Consider the following 16,612-nt stretch of genomic DNA (forward strand, 5'->3'; position numbering starts at 1 on the left):
GCATAAAGATTTCTTAGCACATTGGCAGTAATATGGTGGTTAATTGACTGCTCAAAATATGCCACAAGAATGGTTCAATTCCAACTGTAGGTAAAGCATGTGCATGAAAAGGAAGCAGCAGGTGGTGCAAAATTCCTCAAAGCACTTTAAAAAAAAAGTTTGACTGGATAGAGTGAGATGTTGTAATTAGTGCTGAGATGCACAAAATACTCATTTTCATGAAAGAAGTGTAGTTGTTGGAAGAATTTGTAGGTCAAGTGGAAGTTGAAATCATCATTGAATACAATGGACAAGGAATGTGAGTTGTTAAATAAGCTATTTCCAAGTCAATAAATCCTTAGACAAAGAACATGAGTAGACCAAGGTGAAAAAATTTTGGAGCAGAGGTTGTGTCCCAAGTGTTTGACACAATACATCAATAGTTTGAATGAATTTCTTAACAAGCCATGGGTGGAGAATGTAGCCCAATGTTTGAGACAATGCATTGAAAGCATTGGAAATTATGGAAACATCCACCATGGTGAAATTTTGTACCATCAAATGTGGGTAGAAGGAAAAAGAGATAAGTTCTATCAACACACCATCCTGCATGTGAATTTAAGAAATTGCAGGCAACAGATGCAAAGCAGAATCTCCAGCACATCAACTCCTAGGCAAAGCACGTGACTTCTCCATTTCATCTCTTAACAAGGATAAGTAACCCATGTGCAAGGATCTTCTTTCACTTTTTCAATCATAACATTTCATGGAACATAAACATGGCATATTATTTGTTTTAATAACTTCCACTCACCTTCCAACTTGCAGTATTTAAGAGAGGACGAGCAAGGTAATTGCAAGGTTTGTGAGTCATTATAATGTCCCTTTTATTTGATTAAGAGACACTCCACTTGTGGTTATACTATCTTAAAATCGCAGTCAAATGTTTTTCTAAGTAGTAGTTGTGAATAGAGTTAGAAATAAGATATGGGAAGATATCTTAAACTCAGTAAAGAATAATACTTCATGTTAGTATACTGAAGCTTCCAAGTGTTTGATGCAATACCAATGCTAGATTTGGGAAGAGTGCAAACTTTCAACAATTCTCACTACATCTAAAATATCAAAGCATGAAATCAAGTGGGAACAAGCCATGTTTTTGATCGAATATATCATCAAGATGCTATATTAACACACTCCATAGTTGATAAGTACTCGTGCATAATGAAATATTTAGAAGAACCATTGGAGAGTCAATGCTCTTGAAAGGAGAATGTGAAGTAGTCTACATCTTCTTAGCCTACAATAGTTTAATGAAAGAATTGAAATTCATTGAAACTATTTGAAATAATTCCTCTGTTGTATATGAAATGTGTGCATTTTTTAGAAGAAGTAAATGGACCAAAATGGTATTGATAAAGGTTTAAAAATATCTTGTGAATGCTCCGAATGAATGTTGGAATCTACAAGTGAAATGGAGATTTTGATAAAGTTTCACAACTACCTCAAGGAAATGGAACACGAAGTTTGATATGAGGCAAAGGGAATATTGACTTCACATTCAAGATAGGGATTTGGTAAACAATACTATGAGGTATTTAAATTCCAAGGCAAAGAGCCTCCTGTGATATTAACAAGCATGCTTCCCAAGATATCAGATACAAAGATGGGACATATGGAAATTGTAGACTTTTGGAAAATGATGAGCAAAGAAGATAAATCACCCTTGGCACAATGAACATTGGAAAGTGGTCAAGCCCATGTAGGAGGACACCCACTTGTAGTTCAATGCACGGAATTAGTTTTTGAATGCATAGAGGCAAAAAATAGCACCAAAATTGGTAGCAAACAAAGTTCATACGCTAGCATTATGATGAGATTGAGCAGTCTCTTAGTGGCGTTGGACTCCTATATTGAAAACTTACTAGGTTACATCATAGAGTTGGATGAAGTTAGAAAGAGACATGATCTATGCAAGCTGAAAATGTAGAGTTTAATCATCATTAAAAACAAGGCTTTGCCTCAGGTCATCAAATCATTTAGAGCATACAAGGAAAACTTGACCTAGCTACTCACAACACCTACAGATCATAGAGCAAGCTCAGGACATATTAGTGATCATAGTCAAAAGTTAGGAGTGCATATGTCTAAAGTTGTCTTAGGTTTTTATTTATGTATTTTGTAAAAAGGTCAACTTTAGAATTAATTTTGGTTTTGGTCAATGTCTTAAATTTTTCTAACTATACTTCAGCATTGAAAGTTAGAGTTGGTTATGAACTATCTTTGGAGTAGTCCAAACTCTAACTTTTTGAGTAGTTATGAAGCCAAAAGGTTAGTTATTCTAGAATAGCTATAAATTCCAGAATCTCAATGTAATAAGGGACTTTTTGGACTTGGAGATAGGGAACACTTATGTTTTGATAACAAGGCAATTTTTGGAAAGTATGTACAATTTTTGTTTTTGTAATCAATTATTTCTTATGTTCTTGGTGCTAAGAAATAAAGAAAGTACATTTTGCGTTCTCTTTCTTAACTCTTTCTTTGTAATGTGTGTTTTTCACAGTATTGTACAAATGCTCATGAATGATAGAATTGACATTGTGTCAGTGATAGCTCTCAAGTGTAGTTCTTGATTGCTTTCATTAATAGTTTACATTGATTTTATAGAAATATTGAAGTCATGTGGTACATTTACTATCAATGGTTTCCTTTTTATATTCTAAGTTCTAATCATCTTTATTGAATTTTTTTTTTTAATCTTACGAGGGAAGTGCCCCTCTAAACATAGAGGAAGGCCAGATATCAAGGGCCTATCAAATGTTGAAGAAATTCATTTTCCACACACTCCATTGGGCTAAATTACATATTTTCTAAGTGAAAAATCTATTTACCAACAAATTTTTGGTGACTCTGCTGGGGAGACTAAACAAGAAAAGATTGACAGTCACCTATAATGAAGTACAATGGTGCTACTACATGAGAACATTTTTCCTATTCTCCAACCAAATCTTGGCTTCCAAGACACTTAGGAAGATATTATTTTAGACTTGAACATTCTAGCTTGGAGGTGTAGATGAAGTGCTCAAAAATATCATCAAGTAAATCAAGTTCTTGAAGAAGAAGAATAATTCAAGGAAATGTTGCAAAGAGCTCCTATTGGTTAGAACGTTGTAGTTGTTGAAAGAATAGTAGTTATCCAGAGAAGAAATAGGAAGAATCTTGGTCACATCCAAGGGCAAGTAAATAATAATCAATAAACTAGCTGACAAACCACATACCTGAGTAGATAGACAAAAAGGTCTTCTAGATGAAGATTTTGAAGCCATTTGGAAGTTAGATTTTAAGTCGGTTACTTCTAAGAAGAAGAAGGCTAAGTCAATTAGCACGCCATCTTCACCACCCAAGGCTATTGTTTCTCTTGTAGCCTTTCAAGCTTTCATCTTGCTAGGTACCCTTGTACCTCTAGCCATAAATTTGTAGCCTTTGAACATCATTCTCCCAACTATGGCACAACAAGCACCGCAACCACTAGTCCATGGGGAGTTGCTATTGGTCCTTAAGCTTTAGTGAACCAATTACATGACATGCCCATTGGCTCCCAAAAAATTCTTCCTAAGTTTTCCAATGATGGAAAAGTCACTATTGATCAACAAATCAATACAATTTTTATGGCAAGTGGAGTTCTTGCAATTCAACATGAAGATGCTTCTATTCATCATTTTGTTGAAACACTCATAGAATCCATAGCTAAATGGTTTGGTTAGTTGGTAGTTGGATCAGTTACTTCATGGGTAACCTTGATTCAAGCTTTCGAAAGGAGATTTAAAATTGTCAAAAATGAACATTTTCTTCTCTCCCAATTGACTCAAATGAAGAAGGAAATCCATGAACCAATGTGAGAATTAATTGCTTATTTTAATTAGATAGTGAACCAAATTCCCATTTTAAAAAGACCCATTGAAGAAAATCAAATGACCTTCTTCATCAGTGCTCAACCTTCTGATGTAAGTTTTCAAATACGAAGGGTGAGAGCTCCTAATCTAGCATCTGTGCAAACTTTAGCCATTGAAATGGAGGATGAATTACTTAGTTTAGGTAAATGGAGCCATGATCTGCAAAAAAGGAAAAGGTTAGCAAGCTCCTATCACTACCACTGACCCTTTATATCAGAAATTGGCTAATGATGTAATTGGCTAATGATGTGTTACAAATTAAGAACTAGTTGCCCCACAATCCTACACCTTTGTATCAAGATATTCCAAGGAAGAATTATGTACCATATCAGCATAACAAAAAATCTAAATGGCTACCCTAGCCAACACTAAGATTAGCCATTGAGCATCCCGCATCATCTAGTAATCAAGCTGCTATGTGTGATTTTCACATGATGACAGATCATGATGGTGCAAGTTTTCCCAGGATGGCTAGATACATGCAAATGCATTTGATGGTAGAGAAAATAGAAGAATATTTGGCCCCAAAAGATGTAATAGAATCTACTATTGGGACTTCTTCCATAAATTTTATAGAATATGAATGTGATGGTGAGAAAGATGAAGATAAGCAATCATTCTTGCAATATGGCTACACCAAATAAGAGACAGAGAATAGAAGAGAAGTGGGGTAAGAAAGAAAAGGATAAAGCCTCTAATGAGATTGGTAAGAAAATTTTATCTTGTAAGCATACTCCAAAAGAGCCTTCACAACCAAACGAGATAGATAAAGGAAAATCCTTTCCCATTGTTGAAGACTCTTTTGATTTTATTGATCATTGTAAGAAGACCAAAGTACAAATTTCTCAGTTGGACTACCTAAAAGCCAACCCACATCAATTAGATAGGTTGATTCAATGAATTGGTAAAGGAAAAGGTTCACCTAAGATCACTATCAACCACAAGTCAAGGATTTCTCTAGAGGAAGAAAATCTGGAAGGGCTCATGACTGAGAAAGAATCATTTGTTGTAACTTCTCTATTATATAAACCTGATCCATTCTATGTTTCCCTCTATATAGTTGGAAGCAAGTTAAGTAATTGTATTATTGATTTTGGTCCATCTGATAATGTTATGCCTTCAAAGGTGGCCCATTCTCTAGGACTCTCTCTAAACAAACCATTAGGAAAGGTGTATTCTATTGAGATGAAACAACTCCTGTTGGTTGGCCAATTAAAAGATGCTCAAGTAGCCCTTGCAACACATCCTGAAAAGAACTTAAAATTGAATATCTTGGTCATTGGTATCCTAGCCAATTATGGGATGCTATTGAGCAAAATTTTTTACAAAGATCTTGGCTATGAAATCAAGATGGACATGTCTCATGCCCTCATCCTAATTGGAGGTAAAACAGTTAAACTCAATCCTAAACCCAAAGCTAAATATATAGTCTTGAGATCAGATGATCCAAGGGTCAAAATATTGTATGTTGATATCATACATGGAACATATATGATGACATTTACTAAAGAGGATGTGACTGAGCCCCTTATGCCTAACACAACCAATGAATTATGGTTAATGGAGTTTGATGGAAGTTCCTCTTCTTTTGGTTTAGGTGCTGGGATAGTGTTGATGTCACCGAAAGGAGAAAAAACTCCCAAAAGCTTATAAGTTGGTTTTTGAAACCACTAGTAATACCGTAGAATATGAATCTCTTCTTCTCTGCCTTGAGTATGTAAGAGAAAAAGGGATCAAACAACTCAAGGTATCTAGAGAGGCAGAACTAGTTGTCAACTAGGTGTGGAGGAAATATCAAACAAAGAATGCAAGATTGAAGGCATATAGAAATAGAGTGTGGGATGAGATTGAGCATTTTGATGAGTTTTCAATATTTTCTATTCCTCATGAACATAATTCCAAAGAAAATTGTCTTGCAGTCTCTGCCTCTATCCTTAGTCCTCATCCCAAGTTTAACAGAGATATCTACACAATAGAGATGATTCATAGACCCAATGTGCTGGATAATGATTGACATTGGAAAGTCTTTGATGATGATGAGAAAATTATTGCAGTTCTTGAGGGATGTGCTGCATTTTTAGATTTGAATTTTGAAGGATCACATAAACATGATGAAACACTAGGAGATAATCTTGAGATTATTCAACTACAAGTTAATGCTATTCCAAGAGGATTAGTCACCCTTGAGAGTATTTTTGATAAAGAAGATAAAAGGAAAGATGAAGTTGAAGATATTAAATCTTCTAATTTAGAGGCAGACGGTTGTTGGTTTTTTAGCTAGACTGTTGTTGCTTTAAAAAAAAAAAAACTAGCAATCCTCTATAAGAAGATCTCATAGTTGAGTGGGAGCGATGGTAGGCAAGGGTAAGATAAAGTTGGAGAAATTTAATGGGTAGAAGTTTCAATTATGAAAGATGCAAATGGAGGATCATCTTTATCAAAACGATTTATGGAAGCCATTGGAAGGAAAATCTAAGAAACAAGGAACTATGATAGATGAGGACTAGTAGGTTTTAGATAGAAAGGCACTTGGAAGCATTGGATTATGCTTGGCACCATCAGTGAAATTTAATATTACAAAAGAAAAGATAATAAAAGAGTTGATGCAAAACTTAGTGAAACTATATGAAAATCCCTCCACTTCAAACAAGGTATTTCTCATGAAGCATTTATTTAATATAAAGATGAAAAAGGTGGATCTGTTGCAAATCATTTAAATCAGCTTAATACTACTACTAGTCAATTATATTTTGTGGGTATTAATTTTGATGAAGAAATTAGGGCTCTCTTGATTTTGTGTTCTTTGCCTGAAAGCTAGAATGGCTTGGTAATGGTTGTGAGTAATTATGTTTCTGGATCTAATACCCTAAAATTTGATAATGTGACTGGTTTTACTTTGAGTGAGGAAACTCGTAGGAAAACCTTAGGTGGATCCACATTAGGAAGTGCTTTGATTGCACAAAGTAGAGGTAGAATGATTAAGGGAGGAAATAATTTTGGAAATCATGGGAAATCAAGAGGAAAGTCAAGGGGGAAGAGGTCTCAATCCATAGGACCAAGAGATTGCTAGTACTGTGGTTAACCACAACATAAGAAGAAAGACTCAAAAGAATAATGAATGAGATAAACCAAAAGGGAATAAGGAGGAAAATGTGGGAATTAATAAATTTAAAGATTATGTTTTTAGAAAGTATTGATGATTCATGGATTTTAGATTTTGGTGCTTCATTTCATGCTACACCTCATAGAGGTTATTTTATTGATTATGTCCAAGGAGATTTTGGGCTTGTTTATTTGCGGGATAATGAACCCTATTAGATTGTTGGAAATGGAAAAGTTAAGATTAAGTTTCAGAATGGGAATCATTGGCTACTACATGAGGTAAGATATGTTTCAAGGTTGAATAGGAATTTAATTTTAGAAGGGTAACTCAATGATGAGGGTTGTGTAGTTACTTTTAATGATAAAAATTGGAAGGTTTCAAAAGGTTTCATTGAAGTAGAAATTTTTTTGAAAGTAGGCACCTTATATGTTTGTACAAGTCATACTATTCCTTCTACTTTGATTATTTTAGAGAAAAATGAATGTTCAGGAATAGTTGTTGCAGTTGAGTAGGGAGAACAAATAGTTGCTATAGATTTTGATACAATGCTAAGACGCAAAAGACATGGGCACATGAGTGAGAAAGGTATGAAAGTACTTCATTCAAAGAAATTTTTACCAGGTCTGACATGTGTTAATATGGATTTTTGTGAAAGTTGTGTGTATGGAAAACAAAAAAGAGTGAGTTTTGTGAAGACTAGGAAGGAAAATAAAAGTGAGAGATTAGAGCTTGTGCATACATATGTATGGAGATGAGCTTAGGTATCTTCCCTTGGTAGCTCTCATTATTATGCTACATTTATTGATGATACAATTAGAAAAGTATGGGTTTATTTCCTTAGATAGAAATCTGATGTATTTTAAACTTTTAAGAAATGAAAATGCTTGGTTAAAAATGAGAGGAGTAAGAAATTAAAATTTCTTAGATTTGATAATGATGTTGAGTATTGTAGTCATGAATTTGAAGATTTTTGTTCTGCTAATGGTATTCGTAAAAAACTATTCCAAGGACTCCATAGGAAAATGAAGTGGCTGAATACATGAACAAGACTATAATGCATGAAGAGTTGTCCGTAAACATGTGGGTGGAGGCTATCAATACTGCTATATATTTTATTAATAGGTTTGTCTACTCCTTTGGCATATGGTATTCCAAAGGAAGCATGGACTAGTAAGAAGGTTAATTATTCTCTTCTCAAAACCTTTAGTTGTGAAGCATTTGCTCATATAGATTCTAAAAATAAAACCAACCTAGAAGCTAAGTCAAAGAAATGTGCATTTATTGGATATGACATTAATGAATTTGGTTATAGGCTTTGAGATTTTTAAAATCGTAAAATTGTAAGAAGAATGGATGTCATATTCAATTAGAAAGTGTTGTACACAGATATGTTGTAGCAACATGAGAAGAAAGAAAATGATTATGTAGCATTAGATGATACTCCAAAGATGATGTTCCAGCAATTCCTCATGATTTAAAACAACCACAACAACAAATACCACACACCCTAGTGAATGTTAGATGGTCAACAAGGCTAAGTAGACCTCCAAAATGTTTTTTTCCTTCTTTGTATTCTATTTTACTTACTGATGCTAGTGAATCTAAATGTTATGATGAAGCTATGTAGGTGGATAAAAATATTTAGTGTGAGTCTACAATGAAAGAATATGGAGGTTAAATGGGTTTAGAGGTTAAATGGGTTTAGGTTAAATATTTAGTGTGAGTCTACAGAATAAATGGGTTTAGAGGTTAAAAGAAGAGGATGGAGGTAGGAAATTATTTAAAGGTAGGTTAGTGGTAAAAGGATTTGCATAGAAAAAGGGCATTGATTTTGATGAGATATTTTCTCATGTTGTTCAAAAGACTTCTAACCGCATTGTTTTAAGTATAGTGGCTACTAAAGATTTACATTTGGAGTAGCTTGATGTCAAGAAAAAAAATTTTCATGCTAATTTGGATGAAGAGATATATATGGTATAGCCATAGGGATTTGAGTTCAAAGGTAAGGAGAACTTAGTGTGCAAATTGAAGAAAATTTTATATGGCTTGAAGCAAGCACCTTAGTAGTGGTATCTAAAATTTGACAATTTTATGCATTAGCATAGATACAGTAGGTGTCATTTAGATCTTTGTGTTTATTTTAAGAGGTTGGATAATGATAGCTACATTATTTTATATTTATATGTTGATGATATGCTTGTAGCTAGATCTAACATGGTTAACATTAAGGGGTTAAAGGAACAGTTGGCACATGCATTTGCTATGAAGGATTTGGGTGTAACAAAATAAATCCTTAGTACAAAGATTTGCAGAGATAGGTAGATCATGAAATTTACTTTATCTCAGGCTACTTATATTGTGAAGGTGTTGCAATTTTTCTCTATGGAGAATGCTAAAACTATCATAACACCTTTACGTGGTCATTTGAAGTTGACTAAGTAGATGTCTTTAAAAACATAAGAAGAGGAGCATAAGATGTCCAAGGCACCTTATGATTTAGCTATAGGGAACTTGATGTATGCTATGATATGTACAAGGCAAGATATTGCACCTATAGTGGGAGTCCTTAGTAGGTATATGAGTCATCTAGGGCTTGAGCATTGGAATGCAGTTAAATGAATTCTTAGATATTTGAGATGAATATCCAGTAAGTGTTTACATTTTGTGGGCTCTACTACTAATTTACAGGGATATGTTGACTTAGATTTGGTTGAGGATATTGATACCTGGTGGAGTACTATAGGTTATTTATTTACTACTGGTGGAGTAGTAGTGAGCTAGGTTTCTAGGTTGTATAAGGTTAATGCTTATAGAGGCATCTTATGTTGGTGTTATAGAGGCAACCAAGGAGATGATATAGCTTTAGTTATTCATGGAAGAGTTCGTACACCCATAGAGGGATAATTATTTGTTCATAGATAGCCAGAGTGACATTCATCTTGCAAAGAATTCAGCTCTGCATTCAACGAGAAAACACATACAATTGTGGTACCATTTCATTTGGTCAATTTTGGATGATGGATAGTTAAAGCTAGAGAAGATGCATACTGATGATAATCTAATAGATCTTTTTACAAAGGCACTAAGAAGGGAGAAGTTGAACTCCTCTTCAGCTTCAATTGGTCTTTTAGACTTAATAGAATAAAAGAACAATAGAGCCCAAGGTGGTTTGATATTCCACTAGGAGCTATAGGTTTAGTAGTGCTATGATCAGTCTCCAAGTGGGAGATTGTTATGATGTGGAGCCTAATAAAACTTAGAGGTTTATTCAGCACAATTTTTCTCTCCATATTATTTCTACGGGGGTTTGGAGGTAGCACCCCCAAGATGGGGTCAAAAGGCAGTGCCCCAAGGGCACTCCTTGTCGCAGTACAGGGTGGGGTTGAGGGGCAACACCCCTAAGAGGGTTTTTAGGGGTAGCACCCCCGAAGCCAAAAATGACCTTATATTGTAAAAGGCATCAAATGCTATTTTCCTATTGGATGACTTATTCTAGCCCTAATTTTGTAAGTGGTAAAAAGCTTCTATAAAAATACTTAGGATTGGGGATTTCATAATGTAATGGTGATATTGTAGCTTCTTGTAGTGGTATTGAGCTATAAGGGATTGTGGATTATAATCATTGGATAATAATAATATTGGACCTTTTTTTGGTAGTCATAGCCTAGTAATTGGGTCAACCATGTTAAATCTTGTTTTCTTGTGTTCTCTTCTATGCACTCTATTATTTTCTAATATTGGTTATATTTGCATGTAACCATTATTTCTATTCGAGGTTAATCCTAATAGTGATTTTCTACACTAAGGAATCCTCCATTGGGATGAGGGGAATCCTATAGTTCTGAAGAAGGTCCTATAGCCCCCAGGAAAGGCACAACTCAATAGGTTCTAGGTTATGGAATTTGATCCACTGTCTATTAGGGGTGATATTGTTTCAAGTTTGAGACCCATACAATCTAGTGCACATCTCGTGCAGAGGTAACAACTTGGTATGCATGAGGAGGTTGTTATTAATCCAATAATCTTCCCAAAAGTCAATAGAATTAACATTCCCCATGATCTAGTGACACCCCATTTTCAAGATCTTTCAAGTTTTAACCACATTGTTCCAGATCTTGGAACCCTAGGGAGAGCATGTGCCCAAAGGAATTGATGGAAGGAAGAACCTCCAAGGTATTTAGCCATCACAATGTTACACCAACTACCCTAAGAGTTCACCAACTTCTAGCTGATTTTGGTTAGGAGGGTCATATTCAATTGTCCTTTTCTTCTAATGTTCAATCCTCCAAGCACTTTCAAATGACGTACTTTCTCCCAGCTAACCAAACTTAGTCTAGACTTCTCTTCAGTTCCAAACCATAAAAAATTGCACTAAATTTTCTCAAGAATGTCTTTGATATTGCCCAAAATTTTGAAAATGGAGAGGAAATACACTGGGATTCCCTATACAGAGGTGGAAAGAAGCTAGAGTATCCCCATATTACTCAAGATTGTACCTTTCTAGCCTGCCAACTTTATCTAAAAGCATTCAACTAGGCCATTCCAAAATTGATTGGGAATCACATCCTTTATAGTAAGTAGGAGACCAAGACAAGTGTCCTAGAGAGATGCCTCTTGACAACCAAGAATACCAGTCACCTTTTTCCTCCAACTGGCAATAGCGTTAATGAAATACACTTTGATTTTCTAGTAATTTATGCATTTACCAAAGAACAATGCATACTGGTTTAGTATGTCTTTCCATTCTCTAGCTTCATGGATGGAGGACATATCAAATAAGAAAGTATCATCCACAAAATGTGGGATATCTTGTGGGGGGCACCTGGAGGTAGGTTATAAACTCTTAATTTTGCCAGAGTTAGTCAAAGAAACTAAGTTTCTACTTAAAAATTCTACCACAATAATAAAAAGGTAAGGAGAAAGGGGGTCACCTTAACAAAGACCTTGGGAGAAAGAGAATCCTTGAATTTTCTAGGGGCTCCATTACTAAGCATCAAGAATGTGACAAAGGTAAAAATATTTTTTATAATTCTACTAAAATTCTCATTAAATCCAAGTTTTTAAGAATAGCAAAAAGGAATACTCTTCTAACTTTATCATGGGCTTTGGAAATATCTAGTTTTAGAGCCATACTTAGGTTCTTACACCTTTCCATTGAGTGGATGACCTCTTGGGTAGTTATAACCACATCAAGAATTTGTCTCCCTAGCACAAACCCATTCTAATAGGGGCCAATCAACTTGTCTAGAAGGGGCTTTATATAGTTCACCGCAACCTTAGCTAGAATCTTATAAATAGTGTTACATAGGCTATTGGGTTTGAAATCCTCTATCCTCCTAGGGTACCTAGTCTTATGTATGAGAATAATGAAGGTCTAATTGAGTTCCTTTAGCAAGTTACCCATTTTGATAAAATCACAAGCAACATGGATGATGTCATACTTAACAATTTCATTGAATTCTTGGAAGAAAGTAAGAGGAAACCCATTGGGACTAGGGGCTTTATATTGATTCATACTAAAAACAACCATTTTGACTTCCTCCTCTCTGACCTTGCTCATCATATCCTCACTCATCTGCTCATTGATCACTAGTTGAAATGACCTCAAGATATCACTTTGCAAGTTATTGTTAACCTAGGCAGATGGAGGGTTATACATTTCTCGGAACTAAGAATTGGCTCTATCCTTTATCTATTCCACTTCACTAACTTCTTGGAACTAAGAATTTGCCAATAGGTTAATTGTGTTTCTCTTCTTTCTTCTCAAGGCTAATCTATAGAAGAATACTATGTTTTTGTCTCCCTCTTCCAACCATTGAACCCTAGATCTCTGTTTCAAGGAGATTTCCTCCCAATTTAGAAGGCTTTTCCATTTCTCTCTACACACCCTCTCCTCTTGCTGGTACTCAACCTGTGCATTAGTTAGTGCCAGTTGATTTTGGAGAGCTTCTAGCTTCTTTTTAGTAGCCTTCTTTTCTTTCAATATGTTCCCAAATGAGGATTTACTCCATTCACTCACCTCCTTTTAGATTCTGTCAAGTTTTCTAGCAATACAGAACATGGCCATGCCTTCCACCAGATCCTTTCACCACTGTGCAATACAGTTTCTAAAATTTTTTATGTGAATGCCACATGATCTCATACTTGAAAGGCCTTCATCTGGTTGTGGTTTGTACCCATAAGAGAACCAAGATAGAATTATCCAAAATGGTCCTTGGGCTTGCCTTTAAGGAGGTGTGCTAGGGAATGTCCCATCCATATGAGATGAGGCCCTATCAAGCCTAACCTTAATCAAGTTTTCCCCCAATCTATTGTTAGACCAAGTGAAGGCAGAACCTTGGAGATCAATATCAGTTGGATCATTTCTTCTCAAGAAATCCTCCAAGTCCTGCATACTGTCTAACAAATCCTCCAATCCCCTCATGTTCTTTGAAGGGTAAAGCCAGATGTTAAAGTCTCTCATGCACAAAATATTTCCTTGTCTCATGGAATCGGCCACATTGGTAGCCTCATCCTAGATAACAAGCCTACCATTTCGAGTGTTGGGGGTGTAAAAATTAAACATAATCCAACTACCAGTGGTAAAAATTGTGACAATAAAATGGGTGTTGATGGAGATAACCACGTCAGCCACCCTATCAGGATTCCACATCATAGAAATGCTACTAGAAGCTCCATTAGGATTACTATAAGTATAATTAGTGCTTGACCAAATGTGATTAGCCACTCTAGAGAAAAAATGCTTAGTCATTTTTACTTCCTAGAAAAGAATCATGTCACTATTAATTTCAATGATTTTTTGTTTGATTTTATACTACTTCCTCGGGCTATTCAGCCCTCTAACACTCTAGGATACAATCTTCATCTTTTATGATTTAGGGTTTCCTTTAGGGTTTTTTTTTCCCCCTATTCTATGTCCTTTTCTATTCCCTTTTGATAGATGTTTATGCTTGGAGGTCTCCTAATCCTCATGGAAGATCCAACATCAAATCTATTCCCTTCCATTGGCTTTCTCTTCGGGATCATCCAATCAATATCATTTTTAATAAAATTTAGGCTTGGGACCTCATAGGTAGGAGAAAAAACCTCAACAGTACCTGGTAGGAAGACCACAAGGGTTCCATTTCTAAGAGGTGAGCCAACCCCCAAGTTAAGTGGTGGGTTGCAAGAGTTCACAAATCCATCAACTCCCATTTCTTTGTCCAACACCCCTCCACTTGGGTGTGGCCTTTCAAGGATTTTCATGTCAACAATCTCCCCCTCCTAAACCAAAATGTCCATTTTTTCAGTCTGATCACTTTTGGTCCCCACACCCTGCACATCATCCATGGGGGTTATGAGATTCTCTTTAATACTAGGGGTTCCTTTTAGATTTTGAGAATTCTCCACTCAAGTTCTAGTCAATCTAATTAGTTCCATGTTTTCATGGGTTTGGGGTGTGGAAACCATTTTGGCTATTTTCAAACTCTCAAACACCTCCACACATGGAGAGGAGACTTTTCGCTTAAGTTTCTCATTCTTCGAGCAATCAATAAATAGATGAATGAAGTTGTTACATTTTTTACCAAAGGGAGCAACATTCTCATAAACCAACAGTTGTGACTAGGTACCCCGTTTAAACTTTAGGTCCACCATGGTTGATAGGGGTTTGTTCATACCCACATTCACACAAATGAAGGTGCAACCTAGTTTAATCTTTGAACCAATAATCAAGTCCATTTTTATGAACTATCGAAAGGAGCTACCAATCCATCTAAAAACACATTCATCCCAGAATTCCAAAAGGAGCCCAAGAAAACATATCCAGATTGGGGCAGATCTGTAAAGATAACACTCTAGGTTAAATCTTGGTTTCCATTTTGTCAGCAACAAGTGGTGTTTGCCAAAGTACCATGATCCTACCATGATTGAATCCTGACCCTTTTAAGCTGTGAAACTGAACAAGAAGAGATCTCCAACCATCACAAAAAAAGAAAGTGAACCCATTAGTTTCCACTTTAACAAGAACCATTGTCTAACCATATCCACCATAGGTTGAAAGGAGACAAAATTTCCAACAAGGCTTAGGGTAAAATATGAGGAAATCAAGTCCAACACAAAGTTGGGTAGAGAAATTAGAGGTCAAATGGGTCGAGAGGAGAATGTGGGTTTTGTACCAAATTCTATAGGAGTCTTGGATCCAATAACAACTCCTAGCCAGTTTGATTTTGGGGTTACCATTATAGTGAATACCATCATGGGACTACCCAAGGGTTTGGGGCCCAAATAGACACACTCATCAGGAATGACTCTGGTTTCCATCATAACAGGGGTGTCCTCCCAGAGAAGAATGCGACCATTCTAGGATTTCACGACTAATTCCAAATCCAAGCAAATGAGGGCGAGATCCAATAGGGGGGAGGGTTGGTAAAGGTGGAGTGGGGATCCATCCCTTCCAAGACTGAGAGGGCATGAAAATGGGAAGTAAGCTAAGGATGATAGAGTTGGAGGGCGGGAAAGTTGTAGAGCATAAAAGAGTCAAATATCATTCCTCATATTTATTTTTATTATATTCTAATTTTTTATTTTAATATCTTATATATACTATTTATCTGAACGATAATTGGTTAATTTCATTAGGTGTTATAGGACACCTTTTTTTGGAGGCTCTCCCATATTGATTTATATTTGCCTAGATTTTTTGGTAGTTTAGCTCAATTTAAATGCTTACTATCATTTTAATGGTTAGTAAAGAAAAAGAATAATTTAAATTAAAAAAAATATCAAATTAATAAAAGGAAATGTTATAATACTAAAATATAATATAATACACAATTCAATACTAATAACAATTTGATTATACACTTATTTTTTAATCTTTGGTTTACTTTATGTTGAAGTATTACAAATTGTGTTTGGATTATTAAAAATTTACTATAACAATTTTATTTCAACAACTATAAGAATAATAATATAATAGATATAATACTATAATATTATTAAAGAATATAATGTTAATAGTCATGTAATTTTATAAAATAAAATTACATATTTAATATATATGTTATTAAATGTATTTTATTACTATGTCTATAAGAGAAACGTGCATGAGAATTATGGTGAAAATAATGCAAAGTGAAGGAAACAATTTATGCTGAACCAATCAAAGTGCAAATATATAAAATTTTCATTGTAAAAAAATTTAAAAATCTAAATTTGAACTTACCAAAAACTTTGATTATTTAATTAAAAAATAAAACTATTTTGATTGGTTGAATTTGATTGAGGAATTGGACAAAGTGATTGCAATAGTATTGTATACACCAAGGGAAAAAAAATTGTAAGCATGGGGCACTAATCCCAAAATTATTGTTAGAATGATGAGCAGTGACTACTAGCCAAAATAAACTTAGTAATTGCACGGGGACCTTCCCTAACTATAAATTTACTAGATTTGAATTGTTATTTTAGCTAAGAAACGTCACAAATTCAATTCCTAATTTATCTGTGGTGTTCTATTTGAAGCACCTCATGTCTTCATCCATGTGTAACTTTTCTCATCCTCTTTTCCCTCACTTTATGATTTTGTTTCTTTAAT

Source organism: Cupressus sempervirens, chromosome 3, assembly GCF_028749045.1.
Source record: "Cupressus sempervirens isolate cs-2001-9-10 chromosome 3, ASM2874904v1, whole genome shotgun sequence".
NCBI classification, from domain to species: domain Eukaryota; kingdom Viridiplantae; phylum Streptophyta; class Pinopsida; order Cupressales; family Cupressaceae; genus Cupressus; species Cupressus sempervirens.